Consider the following 16067-nt stretch of genomic DNA (forward strand, 5'->3'; position numbering starts at 1 on the left):
ACATATATGTGAGAATGCAGAAGGACAAGTATTTTTAAATCCCCAAAGTAGTATTTCCTGATATTCGCAGACTGGTTTCCATTGGGCAGGCCTTCACATCTTCTGAAACATTTGGGATGGACACTATTGGCTTCTCCTTAGGGGGCTTGAGAGCAATTAGGATTGGGATATATGAGATGGCAAGATAACAAGATCTGATTTTTCTGTGAAGGAGAGGAGAAACTATCTCATCTATGTGGTAGTAGAGCTTATTTCTGCTGGTCATTTTAATTTGATAATTCCTTATAGTTTTGTTTTAGAAAGAAATGGATCTTTGTGTATATGTGTTCTCTGGGATCACCTAAATGTTTTGCAAGTGGTAACTATAATTAGTTAAAACTATTTTGTGCTACTTGTTGAATCTTTTGGCTGAATGTGTGCTTTGCTAACTAACATGTATGACTTGGGTCTGTTAGTTTTGAGATATTACACTTTGAATGAAAACTCTTAGGAGTTGGTAGTCAGCATGCAGCTTGTCAGTTTTTTTTCTGTTTTAAATTTTGTAGTTATTTTCTTTCTTTCCAAGTTGTGAGAGATTGAGGATAAGGAATGAGGCTGAACATTTTCTTAGGTTTGGTACATCTGTTTTACAAACATTGTTTGCACTCCTGTTACCTCTGGTAACTACAGTATCTGTCTTCACTAGTTATGGGACTAGGTCTTTGGTGAGAGCCACCAGACTCAGTATTTGGACAGTTTTCTGAAATTAAATATCGTGCTTGAAGTCAGTGTTGTTGACTCTCTCTTTTTATTTTATCCCTTTTGTAGTTCTAAAGATGTAAAATTAGCTTTTCCAATGTTTTGCACATATACATGTCATGGTGCATTCACAAGTTGAAATTCATACCCTGTTTTCATTTATGTGAGAGTTTATAGACAGCCCATAAGAGTAAAATAAAAATATCATGATTGTCTTTTGAATCAGATCATGCATAAAAACACATCGAGGATGGGTGATTTGAATGTCTGGCCAATCAGTTCATTCTCTTTCTTTTTTCTCCATAGAGGAGACAGTTTAATGCAGCAAACAGTATTGTGGTAAGGTTGAGAATTTAAATGCATGAAAGCCTAGAAATGCCAAAATGAGGTTCTTTTAGTAACTGTAGCTGTGCCTCATTGCACAGAGTAAATATACATCTCCAATTTTATCAGTATTGGGAGTAGTCCACAATTCTGCATCTGTACCCTACAGTTGGAATTCAAGTTCCCACAGCAACCACAACTTTGAAATTCTTGAACGTTAATTTTTGTGCCTGCATCATCAGCCAAAGCATTATGTTAATGTAGACTATGTAGCTGAATTTTAAGCAGTCTTAGGAGGGCAAGGGGTGGTCTTTGTAGCTTAGGTAGGGTGATTGCAGGGTTTTCAAAGAAAAACCTAACCTACTGAGAATTTTAAGTTTTTCCAGGATTTTGTTGAAGCTCCTCAGTGAGTGAAAGATGGATTTCCCTTAACCTAAAGGCTGATGAGAAGTTGTTGGAATATATTTCCTAATTTGGGCAGGACCTTGATTATATAATCTTTGTTCCCTACTGAGGTGGGAAGACTCTTTTTTCTTTTGTTTTGGTGTTCTCTCCTGAGAGCTTACTCCATTTTTAAAAAGTTTGAAGTAAGGCTTAGCTATAACAGTCTATAACATACGGCTTTTGAGGGAAATAAGGAGTGATTTCCATTATTTGTTCAATAGTGTACTGTGGGGTCCCATAAGAAATAAGGTAATATAATACACCTTCAGTACGATGGTGGAGGGCACCCTGGAGATCCCAGATGTGGTGGGTGATCTGGGAAGGTTTTCTAGAACAACTACTATACATTGAAGTGCTCAAGTTAGCAAGTAAGGGAGGGTACTTCAGGCAGCACTGTCTGGTAGATCCATGAAGTGAGCCATGTAGGCCAGACTGTTTTGTTACTTAAAATTTTCAAGTAGCTTCATTTAAAAACTTTATTAATATTACCTTTCATGTATTTTATTTGACTTAGCATATCCAAAATATTATCATTTCAACATTTAATGAATGTTAAAACATTAATGAGATAGTGTCCTCCCCACCCCGCCTTTTTAAAAACTAAGTCTTTGAAATCTGTTGTGTATTTTATACTTGTTCCATATCTCAGTTCCTTCTAGCGTGTTTCAAGGACTCAAAAGCTACATAAGCATAGTGGCTGCTATTGTGGACAGCACAGTTCTAGAAATTCCCAAGTTCAGCACGTAATCAACGAGTACTTTCATTTATGTCATGGGCCGTGGAGAAAAAAGTTCCAGTTCAGGGAGAGTGCATTATCTGGGAAGGTTTCTTTATGGAAGTGACATTTAAGTCCTGAAGGATGTTTAGAACTAGATAGATGAAAGTATGGGAAATCATGACCCGGGAAGCAGCCATGACAAAAATTGGGTGAATTTTGGGGACTCGAGACATATGCCTGTTGTGGATGATGATGTGTGACTGGTATGTCACCTTGTGACATGAAATTTTAGGGCCAGATCATAATATGTCCTGTAAACATCTCAGGATACTCAGGAAGGGAGAGAGAATGTGGGCCATATAATGAACTGCAAGTAATTTTGTACAACTAAATAGAATATAGTTTAACATCAGGGATTGGTAAGAAATGGACTTGGTAATCAGTCAGGGGCCATGTGTTGAAATCTTTTTATGCCAGGTCTTTTAGGTTTTGAAGAATTTTAAACCAGGGAATGGCATGTTTGGATTTAAGAACTCTTGTGTTGGTGGTTTGAATTCATAAGATATGAAAGTAATTTGCATTTGTACAAGAAGGTCATAACAGATCAAAACTGATCTGCAGCAAGGAGTTCTGGTTTTTCTTTTGATAAGCCTTCATTGACCACGGCCCTGGGGGAGAATGGTGTGATGCTTGAGAACTGTGGGTGTTGTGCCAGTGCCAGTGATTCAGAGTACTTGCCTTTCTGCTTAAAGAATTCTCCAGAGCTCTTATAATTTATGAGTATAAGATTCTCCTCTAGGGGCTGGGGGTGTAGCTGAGTGGTAGAGTGCTTGCCTAGCATGTGTGAGACACTGGGTTCAACCCTCAGCACCACATAAAAATAAGTACATAAAATAAAGTTATTGTGGCCATCTACAACTAAAAATGTTACAAACAAAGAAAGATTCTCCTCTATGCTTAATTTAAAGTTAACAAAGATTTATAATGTGGGTGTAGGAAGAAAGATCACCTGAGATCCCAGTGTGGCTATAACCATATACATGGAAAGAGTTGGCAGTAGGCATCCCCTTGGAGTCGTGGGTTTCTGGTTTCCCTTACTACGTCCCATCTGTTCTTGTGGCTACAAGGGGGCCCAATCAAGTATTCAAGGCAGAGATGTTAGGGCCAAGACCTCTGTTAGCTCATATGGCACCTTTCTGCAAATTAGAGAAGGGTATCCCCTCCTCCAGGGAGCCTCACATCAGGGCACTTGGTAAATGGAACGGAGGTGAATGTCAGTTTCTATTCTGTTTGTCTCTTTGGCCTGGTGCCTTCATGAAAGACATAGCTTGCTGAGAACACGTGCTTGCCCTAGTTAGGATAGGGCTGGTAGAACCTCCAAGGAAAATGTTGGAGAGTATGTTTTGGTTATTGGAAATGATGCAGAAACATAGGGTGCTTGAAGATTGTTTGGAGATAAAGATATGTGATGGATGGTGTGGATTGTGAAACAAACAATTGGGAGATTACTTTCTAACTATTGGGTGTTTTTTAGGGGTCATTGGCTTTGAAATGGAGCAAAAGATAACCTGATAGCTTTTATGGTATTGGAGCATTTTCTAAACCAAAGAGCCAAGTGGGAGAGGGTGCAGATTAAGGAATTGGAGGAGGTGGTAAAGAAGGGGATCTTCAGCATGATCACCCTCAAGCGCAGGCAGATGGTATGCAGAGATTCCCGCTGTGGGAAAGGTCTCCCTATGAGCTCCTAGATGAGGACCTAATGGGGCTTGCCTTTCAAGAAAGCAGTGAGGATATTCTTTTAGTTTCTCTTCTTTATGCCCTAAAAACTCTAGTAGCCTGTCATCAACTAATATAGATCTGTGAGACATCTATAAATTTGGGGGATAATAAGGCAAATTGGATTTTTCTCTTTGGCCCACAAAGACAGGTTTATTTCTCTTAAATTATACAGGAAGACAAGGTTTTGCCCAAGGCTAACTGTATACTTCTTCTCCCCCTAATTGGAGCCAGAGGAAGTACTTGGACAAAACACTGATCAAAGGAGTAGTTCTCACCAGGGCATCTACTTTCCAGTGTTACCTAAGATTTGCAGGTAGTTTCTGACCCTGTGTGTTGATGGAAAATATAATGGAAGATATAATGGAAGAGTTCCAAGCAGGAGTGTGTGGTATTTCCCTCAGAAGATTCTAGTGGGATGTGTCAGGTGGTGTTTCTAGATTACTTAGGGTGAATCCATTGTGGACTCTTGGACGTTTGCTCCTTCAGGCTGAAAGCAGTGGGGAACACTCACATGTGGTGCTCTTGTGAACCCAGACATGCATCAGGGTTTCTCTAAAGGTAGGGCTTGTTTTATCCAGTTGTTTGCCATAAAGAAATAAGTGCTAAGTCTTGGAGAAAGGCTGTGGGTTTTCTGAGCTTCTGCCTTGAAGGAGGTAGCACATTGTGCAGTCTTAGGACTTCCTAGGGAGTGCTTGGCTTTGATCTGAAACTGGAAAGCCTAGTGCTCTATTGCCCAGGGCTGCTGTGGACTTTGTGTTACACTTAGAGTGTTAATGACAAAGGAAACAGCCCCTAGGCATCTGATGAAGGGGCTGACTTATTCCCCCATGAAGTCTGCTCTGGCAGTGCTATTATAGTTGGTAAAGAGATACTGGAGCTGAAATTTACCTTGAAAACAGGTACATAATTTACTCAACCTCCAGATGTTTAGTGTTGAAAGTTTGCTTTTAGCTGCAGGGCCTTTTCTCAAACTCCTTTCTCCCCTCCTTGCTCCTTTCTTCCCTTCTCTCTCTGGCTCTGTATCTATTTCTGTGTGCCACCCCCCTCCCCCCACCAGTAGTTGAGTTTAGTGTTCTGGGGGGTGTGGATGTCATCTCCTCCCCGCCCGCCCCGTCCACCCCCATCTCCTGTCCTGCCCGCCCCCCCTCCGGTGCTATCAATGCCTATTCAGTTTCATTTCAGTTTCATTCACCCTTTCAGCCTCCTCCCTATGAACTCACTCAACTCACAAAGGTTCTTTCACCCCAGGGCCTCTAAATATTCAGACCTGGGCACTAAAGGACTGGATTTATTAAAGCTGCAATCTGCCTCATCTCCCTGAGTCCTTCATTTTTGGGAGTTGTCTCCTAGGCCTGGGTCTCCTGAGCAGGCAGTTGGTAGAGAGAGGAGCTGTAGGTAGGTTATCAGTGATGCCCTGGGATTCTTCAGGGCTTTTTGTCAGAGGCAAGGCCGCTTCTGGTTCTGATAACTCCATTCCTCGTACAGGGCCCCAGGGTGCTTTGCCATTTAGGTATGTTTAAAAGCACTTCTCAACCTATTCCCTCTGGTTTAGATTTCTGAAAGCAAGATGACTCTCCCTCTGGACCCTCAGGCAGACGATGCTGCCACTGAACGCATACCAACAAAAAGCTGTGGGGTTGGAAGTCCCTAAGTAAAGTAGGGGCAAACCAATAAACCTACTGACTGTGATCTTTTGCTTGTGACTGGAGCATAAGGCAAATAGCAAATTAGAGAGGGACTCTAGCTTGGCATTAAGGACCTTGGAGAAAAGCAAAGGCTCTTTGAAATGGATATAGCATTTCACCGGTTTCCAATGGAGAGATTTGGGGACTGCAGCAATGTGATCAAAAGACATAGAATATGTCAGGGCTGGCAGTGGCATTCTGTACCAGTTTCAGATTTGTTTATCTGAGTATTTTTGAGACGAACACTTGAAATCTCCTTTGTTAGAAGACAGAAAAAAATTACTATTAGGAGATTATGGGTGGGTCTTTGCTCACCTATTTAAGATTCTAGAATGTGTTTGTCCTGTTTTCTAAGATTAAAATCTAAGTGCCATCACTTAAAATATCCCTGTGACCTCCTCCTCAGCTGGAGAGGTCACTGGGGCCAAGCCTGACTCCTTGTGATGAGGTCAAGACATTGGGTATCTAGATAGATAGCACTTTCCTAAAATGTATATTCCACTGATCTTTTTAAGTGAATTTTAAACTGGAGAAGACAGCATGTGCCTATCTTGTTGCCATTGATTTGCTTTCTTCTTCCTATTATAAATTATATTTCCTTTAGTTCTATATCCGCTTCCCATTATCTTGCTTCTCTCTTTCAAATAATTTTTGTGGGATTTTAACAATCTCCTAGTGGGTCTTGGTGGTTAATCCTCTGAACCTTGTGCATTTACCTCTTTCAATCCATCTCTCTCTTTCTTCTGTTCCTTTAATTATCACTATCACACAATTCTACATTTTTTCATTTATCTAAATCTTCCTTGTGCTGTATGTTCATATTTCTTGCCTCTTCTCAGTCCTCTGAGCTGCAGTAATTGTCTGTTGTTTCTGGAATTGACGGCACCATCATGTTCACTGTTCAACATCCTTGCTGTTCTAGGGCAACTGTCTTTCTTCACAGCCCCTTGAGGCCCGAGACTTCCATACACATAGTCTTTCCCTTCTCCATCACATCCTGTATGTACTGTTTATTTATGTGCACACCTACTTGCCATTGTGAAGTCTCAAGTCTGCTGAGGCCAGGAGTGGTATGGTTATATCATTGTCGTAGCCCCTTTCAGAATCTTGCAGAGGGCTGTGCACATTAGGCATTTTTCAAGTGTTTAAAATCAAACTATCTGCTGAGGTATCAGAACTAGTTCCATATATTGTCTTTGAGTGGGCAGCCATTTTGCCACCTCACCCAAATCCACATCTCATCTCCTTGATTGCTTTAGAACGTCATTTCAGCTGGAGCCAGTGTCCTGGTGTCTAATAGTCCAAGGAGAGTGATTTCTGTACTCTTGTTTTTTTCTGCTTCCGAATTGGATTGCTAGTTTTGCTGGCTTGGACACACATAGTGTTCTGTAGCACTTCTTCTTTCCCACTCCCAGTTTTCTAGTTGCTGCCATTGGGTTGACTAACCCTGCCTCTCCTCATGGTGGTGTTCTTCATAATGTGTCTTCCATTAGCACAGCGCAGATTGGGCTCAGTCCACCAGAGGGATTAATTTCAGGGTTTTAAGTGCCTTTGAAGATTGGTCCCTAGTTGGTTTTGTTTTAGCACCTTTACTATTATTCAGGCTTTTCTGAATATCTTCCTTTCATACTAGTTTGTGTATTTTGATTCGTTGAAGTGTTTATGTGGATTTTTTTACTTAGGGCTATATGTTTTTTCCCCTCCTGTGGTCGACCTTGTTGGTTGTCAGATTATTTCTTTGCTGGAACTAATTTTAAAATCAATTAGAGAGCTTTCCCTTCATCTTTCTCTCTTTATTTATGAGATACTGATTGCAGAGCTACCTATACTGTGTTTAGATAAATTACCTTTTTAAAATTTTTTTATTTTGCATAACATTTATATTCAAGGCAAGTTTAGTGCAGTCAGCCAGTGCTTTGCATTTTTTTGCAGGCCAGGGCTGTAGGTTTCATTCCTTGGTGGGCTAATAAGCTTTGGACTGGGAGAATTTTGTTCAGTTCAAAACCCACACATTTAAGTTCCTCATGTATTATAGGCCCTTATGGTTCTGGGAAATTATTTTTATTAGTAAGGTGTTTATAGATTTAGGGACTAATGTCTGATCCTGACCAGCGGGTGTTGAGGTCAACAGGTGAACTTTAGATGGGATGATGGATTATGGACAAGACAGCATTGGTTCATGCTACTGTTTCAGCAAAGGCTTTTCAGAACTCAGAATAGAAGGGGAAGCTGAAGGACACAGATGTTTGCTTTTTTCCCTAGCAAATGACAGGCCTATTGCTTAGGCATATTTTTGATGTCACTTTTCATTTCAGCCTTTCTTTGAAAATCTGAGGCCAATTTATGGGTTGTTCACATTCTTACAGTCCTTAATCTATCCTCTACTGTATACTTGCCTGTTTTGGGCTGTAGATGTCTTTGCCTGGTTCAGTATCTTACTGGTGGCTACTGGGTATGGTACTATTTCTAATAGAGATTCTAAGTAGAATCTCTGTGCAGTGTGGCTTGAAGACATTCTGGAGACTTTGTTTTCCCTATATTTTCATTTCTCTGCTATAATATAATTATTTTTGTAATTCCCTTCATCCTTGTTTCACTGTATTGGCCCTGAGTGAGACTAAAGAATATACCCTTTATGTGGGGGAATCTGTTGCATTTTTGGGTTTAGATGTTGGCCGCCAGAATTTGGTGGCTTCTGCTGAACTGATGTTTCTGGAGACATCCACATTGGATGCCTATAGTTTCTAATTTCTGCTTTTAAATATCCTCCCCACCCCCCTTCTGCCTTTTTCCCTCTCCTCTACTCAGTTTGATTTTTCTGGGTCAAGTAAATTTCTCATTTCTTCAGATCTGTTGCTAGCTAGCTGCCTAGCACATAGTTGATACTCGAGTATTTGTTATATAATGTCTCACTGCATTCTCATTGGCCAGCTTTATTCCTTGTTCATAACTTTAAGGATACAGGATGGGCAGGGTACACTTGGTGGTCCGATTCTTCCACTGGACTGTTCCCTGGACATTTTTCTCATCATTACCAGCAAGACTGGGAGGAAGGCTGGACTCTCATTTTGTAAGGTGAGTTGCAATTAGGAAACAGCCACATTCTTATTCATATGGAGCTCCCTTTAGCATCTGCTTCTCCAGCTGGAGGGGCTTGTTTTAGACTGACAAGCTTGCAGGAGCTGTAGGTGGAGCTGTGTGGAGGGCTGCTGATGTGCCACGTGCCTAGGGCTCCCTTTTCAGCCTCTGCTTCCTCAGGCTCTGGCTTGAGGCCCAGCCCCTGTGGATGTGGTGCCCGCCCTGTTCTTATTGGACCCTCTTTACCTTTTACTGCAGCTGCTGCTGTGAGGGAGTGCACTGTGTTCTGCATGGCAGAATTGGCAGACAGTGCCATTTGCTGGTCTGGCCATTGGGACATCCAAAATTATTAGGCCAGTTTGTACTTTAAGAAGAGAGAGACTTGACATCACTCAAAGCAGCTTATTCTATTCATTTCTTCTTCCTTATGAAGAGGAAAGAAGTTATCCCAGTGCTTTGCTATTCCTTTCAGTGTATATTAAGCCACCAGCTCAGGATTTTTCTCAGGAAAATATTTAAAGTTCCTCGCTGCCACATGAGCCAGGTTTGAGCCCTACTCTGGTTTGCCTTAGCAGTTTGCTCAGGGTGGCCGCCTCCTTGCTTTTAAATTTTGTGGCCTCACTCCTCTTTCTCTTACCCACTTCTAGTCCTCTTACAAAAGGGATTGGTTCCTTCAGCCTGGACACTCCTGTTTGCATACCAACTTATGGTTCTTTAGGACCGGGTAATAGCAGAATTCAGGGAGATGTAGGCTCCTTGGTTGAGAAGCTATCGAGCTGTTTCAGTTTGTAACAACGTTTGGGCCCATTGTTATGAGTCGATATCCACCAGGTATTGCAGGACAATCATTGGGTTGTTGAAGAGATAATGTCTCAATCCTGAAAGATTTACTTTAGTCCCATGGGACCCCATATTGTCGATGGAAGCTGACAGACTGAAAATTCAGAGTAATAAAATCCCACATCTTTTCATATCGCACCTGTGTCACCTAGTAAGAAAAGAATACTGAAAGCTGAAGCTGATTGTGCTCAAGTGTCTCTCTTTGTCTAGGAATATACTCAAATGGGCTCTGGTGGGACCATGCTCTCTTCATGCCCTTGTGTCCACCTCAGAGCTGGTGAATTGGGAGACTTGTGGCCCCATTCTGCCTTCCTTTCCCCACTTCATGATTCTCAAAAGTTTTGCTTTTTTGCTTTGTGTTTTGATTTGCAAATATTTCTGACTTGTAAGAGTCTAGATATGTGCTCTTGCTACTTTTGTTTTCATTTAGATTTATTTGAATCCCTTTCCCTATCCTGCTCTGTGACTCCTTCTACTTCTGCCTTCCCTCCTGGAGTACAGAGGGAGTTTGTAAACATTGATTTGAATGAGGGTCATTCCTGGCCAACACAATTTGGTCATTCTGTTTCTTGTTACTGTAGACCTTACAAAGGAGCTTATTGCTGTCCTGTGTCTCCCTTGATTTGTGTTGCTCTTAAAATCTTTTTGTGCTGCATTTTGGATGCTGTGTGAGTCTGCAAATGAATGAGTGCTTAGTATTGTTGAAATTGACTATTGCCCTTTAGCGGTCTTGCTGTGGGTTCAGCTAGAAAGAGTGGCATCTTGAACCTGAATTCACTACTTAAAACATGGACAAAACTACATTGTTCTCTCTAGTTTTATTGAACAACATCATTTAGTCTGTTTATTAAATGCAGCCATGTTCTCAAAAACTATATCTAACTTAAGACCAGTATCCTTCTGAACCTGGAATATCTCATGTCAATTGATGTCTCAATTGGTAAAATCTCTAAATCTGTATCTCAAATTTCAAAGATACTGATTTGAAGAAGCCCCCTCACCATTGCTGGGGAGTCTTGCCTTTAAACGAGTCTGCTTGGGTGGCAAGGCTTCCTCATTCTGGCTTGTTTGTGATGTCAAGTTTCAGTCTTGGCGTTTATCATTAATGGTGGGAGGTTCAAAACTCCTCTCTTTGAGAGACTGCCAGGTTTACTTCCTTGGTGCTGTGGGAGGAAGCAGGCCTTCAACAATTGCCTCTCCAGATACATTTTTTGGTTTCTTCTTCCCTTGTCAGGATTAATACAAGGGACTGAGAAAGTTTAGTTAGTTCTATTTCCCTTTTTCGCTCTTGACACTGTGTTTTCTTCCTAATTGTAATGTACTGGTCTGGTTACTTCAGGGATATGAAGAATGGTAGTAGAGGTAACTGATCTTCTTAATTCAGCATGAGACTTGGAGTACATAAAATCATCAGGAAGCAGTTTTGATTCCCATATACATACTTGTATACATTTGGCCTTTTGTATCCAAGGGTTCCATGAATTGGAATTTTTTTTTGAGAAAAAAATTTGTGTGTTTATTAGAAATGTATAGGCTTTTTCCTTCTTTTTCTTCTTCCCCCGCCCCCTTCTTTCTGTTGGGATGTTGAATATTGAATCTCAGGTTCTTGCACATGCTAGACCAGTGCTTTACCACTGAGCTATATCTCTAGCCCCGGACTATTTTTTTTTTTCTTCTTCTTCCCCCATGTCATTTATTCCTTGAGCAATGGGAATGCAAATACGATGCCATTTTTGTATAAGGGGTTTGAGCATCTGGAGACTTTGTTATCTGCAGGGAGGTCCTGGAACCAGTTGTTTGTGGATAAATTGAGGGATCTTTTAGCATCAAGAACTGACTTGAAGTTCTGAAGCTGGAGAGTGAGGACTCGTTGCTATTTCTGGCTCCTATTTGACCTTGGTATATCTCTCTTTTACCTCTGTCCCTTTCCCTGCTAGGAAAATGATGCTCATATGTACACTTCTGAGGTATCCCCTGATGCCAAGTTCTACAAGGGCAAATCATTTGATTGTTAACTGTTAGATTCACTGCAAATATGGCTGCCCAACATTATTGCTTCTCATTTGCGACAAATGAGCTGCAAGCCTTCTGGGTTTACACAGGACTACTCTGAGGACAAAGATTAAGTGGATCTCTGTTGGTTCCATATATTTTGATTGAATAGCAGAGTTGCAGTGTGTATTCGGGGTCTGCCACTGACTGCCTCTGCCTTGTCTTGTAATTTCTCTTCCTTCTCCTCTAAACCCTAGCCAAATGCATATCCTTGTGTCCTTTGGTTCTCACAATGAACTACTTCTGCTCTAAAGTAGAAGCACCAGGTCAATTTTTCTTAGGGTGTAGTTCCTAAGCTATTTGTGTGAAGATCACTCTGATTGGAACCTGGACTGTTCATTTTTGACAACTGCCAGGCGCTTCAGCTTGAGAACCACTGTTTTAGGTTGTTGCTCTTAGGAGTGGAAGTGTTAGGGACTTAAACCAAAACTATCTTTCCAGAATTTTGTCTCTGATGTGCCATTTTTCTTAGCCAGATTTAGATGCAATGATATCTCTGCTGTTTCCTGTGTGAACCCCCAGGTTGCAGAGGATTCTACCGAATGGAGACAGGAGAATTCTTCTTCAGAGGACAAGGCTCTGTAGGGGAGAGTAGAGTTTCTTAGGGTTCATAACCTGCTATTTAAGCTGATGCTGAGGTAGCATGGTATTTGTGACTTCCAGGATGAATTTTACTTTTTGATTACGAGAGAGGGTCTATGAAGTGGTGCCTTGTTGCATCAGGGTTCATACCTCTTGTGCAGTTCTACTGAGTTGCGTATAACAGAGAATAGAGTACAGGTTAAGGAATGAGCTTGCCTCTGGCAATGTACAAGAAACCTTTCAGTGGTTGGGAGAAAATGCAGTGTCTAGAGAGAAGTCAGCAGTTCGGGACATAGCCCCGCAAATCCTCAGGTGACTCCTGAATAGTGATTGATGCACAAAAGGAGGCCATGCAGGGTATGTGTTAGGCTGTGGCTCTGTATTAAGACTGAGGAGGAGGGAACTTGTCCTTTGTTAAAGGCTCACTGTAGGTCTTCTGCTCAGTTCTGTTCAGGACCAGCTCTGAGCCCTACAGGCTGAGAAATGTGGACTGTTAGACTGATGAACTGATTTATGCTAAGTAAATACACAAAGATGTGATTTAAAAGTCAGTTTGTGGTTTTATTAATTTATGATGCGAATTCCAACTGCCAGATAGACAAGAATGTTCTGATGAGCCAAGGGCATTCTCTTTCTTGTGGAGAAAGTTTGTTTATTATTTATAGCATCTGAAGAAAGGAGGTGGCTAGACACTGAAAAACGCTGTGGCAACACTGGGTACCTGCATGGCCCAGGCAGGGCACAAGGCCCTGGACATCTTATTTAATCTTCCCCCATCCCAGTTATACAAGTGTGAAAACAGAGGTTTGGGGTGATTCTGTAATTTGTTCACAGTTTCTTCTCTTCTAAATGGAGGAACTGGGATTTTAATTACTTCCGAATGTGCTGTATGAACTTGGATGTTGCCAGAGTGGGTTGGTGGCCCTCTCCACTATTGGGTGGACTTCCGCATGCTCCTGTTTTTCAGAATTCCTGAATTGCTTTTCTTCATTATTGCAATATGTACTTTCTTGTTTCAACATTTTTACAAAATTAAAATATTTCCTGCAACCATTTTTGGAGGCACCATGATTTACTTTACTGTAATTTATTTTTCTAATGGGTATTTAACCCCATGTAAGTGGATCCATCTCTCTTTCTCCCTCCCCCTCACATACACACACATGTGTGTGTGTATATATATGTGTGTGTGTGTGTGTGTGTGTATACACAACATTCTCCTTTTTTTTTTTTTTTTTTTTTGCAGTGCTGGGAATTGAATCTAGAGACTTGTGCGTTCTAGGCAAGTGCTTTACCACTGAGCTATCTCCCCAGTCCACTGTATCTCTTTAAATAATCTTTTCTCCTGTATGAAGTTTTCCTAGCAATAATTTCACTATTTAGAACAGTCAGACTAATAACCTATGAAGAAATTGGATTCTCCTTTTTAAACAGTCTCAACGCTAGTCATTTTTGTGCAGGTTCCTGAGCCCTGTGTTTCTAGACAGTTCATTATCAGTTTAATTTCATTCTTCTCATACATTAGCTCATATTAGATATGTGGCTTGTGTTTTGGCTTTCATCTTTACATTTCTCTATTCTAGAATATTTTTCCTGATTACAAATGTACCATTCATTTTATAGATTTGGGAAAGTTTAAAGAAGAAACTATAAATTACTCAAATCCTATTACCCAGAGGCAGTATCACCACTGTTAATTTCTCATGGCCTTTTCACCAGCTTCCCTGGTCATGTTTTGTAACGGAGCATTTCCCTTGGCCTTTAAGCAATTTTCTAAAACAGAAATTTTAATGGTTGTGCAGCTTTTAATAATATGGACATACTATGATTTATTTATTCAGTTCCAAGCTATTTTTGGAGATATAAATTATCTTCAATTTTTATCATTATATCTTTTCTTAAAATGAAAATTTGCCTTATAGTAGAAAGTCTGAGCAGTTCCATTCAGATCAGAGGTAGCCCTTGGGCAAGTTATGCTGCAGTCCACCATAGAACATTCTTATCACGGATACATTCCCAGAGGAGCTGATATTTAGTCCTGCTGGCAGTATAGTCTCTAATCACCTAATTCCTTATCTATTTGTGTTATTTAGAAGCAGGCTGGGATCCAAGCCCCTTGTGTTTTGTTTCCAAACTGGCTCCCTCCCTTGCCAATAGCTAAACTTGCTGCTTTTGATATAAAGGGTAGAGGACATAGGTGAGTCTCCTAGGGTCCTTGGCTCTTTTTTAGCTGTCCTGCCTGGGAGACTTGCTAAGATGCTTGCATGGGAATGCAAGTTTCCTGGTGGCAGCTTCCTGAGTGCACCTGCAGTTTGCTTTGTTCTGGTCCATGTGCTGCTCTGTCAGGTACTAGCACAAAGCAATGTGCTTGTGTTTGCACAATTACACAGTGGATTATTGCACCCCATCGTGATAGAAACATTTGCTCCCACATAAGTGTATATAAAGCAATTATATTTAATTAACGTGAAATAGCAGTAGTGACCAGTAGGTAGGAAATAACCAACCACTGTGTCTAGTTTAAAGAAATATAGCACACCACTGCCTTGAGGAAGAGGAGGATGCAACCGGTTCAGGGGAGCAGGGATTGAGGCACATGCAGGTCCACATGGCCCTTCTGTCTGCATGTGGAACCTGAACATTGTCCACACAATCTTGTTTGATCTCAAGTGGTGTGGTATTTACAAGGAGTCACGGCTCACGTTGTTGAGGGATTCCATAACTTAAAGTTTGCATCTCAAATATACCATAAGGCAAGAAGGCAGCCATGGGTCAATGCAGACCCCAGCACAAGGTACTATTTATGTTCCATGCCACTTGGCAATTTGGCTGCTGCTTCTTTACTGGCTTTACTCGTTTGATGCCTCAGGAGTAGAGCGCATACTATAATAATCCAACCCAGAAGTTACAGTAACTCTCTGTGTGGTTAACATGCATATTGCATAATTAGAAGATACTCTCAGATTCTCTACAGTGTTCACATGCTCAATTTTGTCTTCCTGTCTCAGGTTATTTTTATGTGCATACTTGAAGGCTCAGTGTTTGCTATAGTCACATGCCCCATGGCCTAGGACTGGCACCTTTTTGATTACTTCCAGCGCCTTCTTTGAGCCACTGGCCATCTGGCTGTGGTCTTGCCTTCAAAAGATTGTTTTTCTGAAGACTCAGCTTTTTATCTGGGTGAAGTCCAGTCTGTAGGAGGGGAGAGAGCCTTGGAGGAAGGTTGTATTTACCTACTGTTTTTGTATTCAGGTCTTTTTCTTATCTCTCTTCCCTCAGAAAAGATCAGTTCATCACATAAACATGGTCCAGGGAACCTAGGAGACCAGAAGAGGATGGAGGGATAAGAGTTGAGCTATCACAGGGCTGGGATTGTGGCTCAGCGGTAGAGCGCTTGTCTAGCACTGGCAGGACCCGGGTTCGATCCTCAGCACCACATAAAAATAAAGGCATTGTGTTGTGTCCATCTACACCTAAAAATATAATAAATGTTTTTTAAAAAAAGAGTTGGGCTATCAGACTCTGGCTCGCTGTGGGTAGTCACTTGTGTGACCCATAGGTGGTCTCCCACTCTTTTCTTCCCACCTCCTGCAGCTTCCTCCCTGTCCTCTTCCTGGCTCTGGAATGTTTCCTGTAGGAGCTAGTAAAGGGCTTTGGAAGGGCACTCACAGGGTTAGTTGTTTTTGATAAACAGGAAATGTAAGTGGAGATATTTTAATTTGTGCACAGGTGTGTAGCTTGGAGCAACATTGGCTCCCTCTGGTTCCATTCTGATGAAAAGAGCAGTGGGTGTATGCTGAAATGTGTCTGCAATTTCAGGAAGGGAA

At 41.3% G+C, this 16067-nt stretch overlaps 1 protein-coding gene across 2 annotated transcripts in view; it reads left to right on the forward strand.

Moving 5' to 3' along the window:
* Snd1 (staphylococcal nuclease and tudor domain containing 1) overlaps nucleotides 1–16067 on the forward strand; it is a 412411-nt gene that overhangs the window by 67186 nt on the left and 329158 nt on the right. The window lies entirely within an intron of this gene.

Source organism: Marmota monax, unplaced genomic scaffold (assembly GCF_021218885.2).
Source record: "Marmota monax isolate L192 unplaced genomic scaffold, Marmota_monax_Labrador192_F-V1.1 WCK01_AAM20220418_F8-fsc00027, whole genome shotgun sequence".
Taxonomy (NCBI): Eukaryota; Metazoa; Chordata; class Mammalia; order Rodentia; family Sciuridae; genus Marmota; species Marmota monax.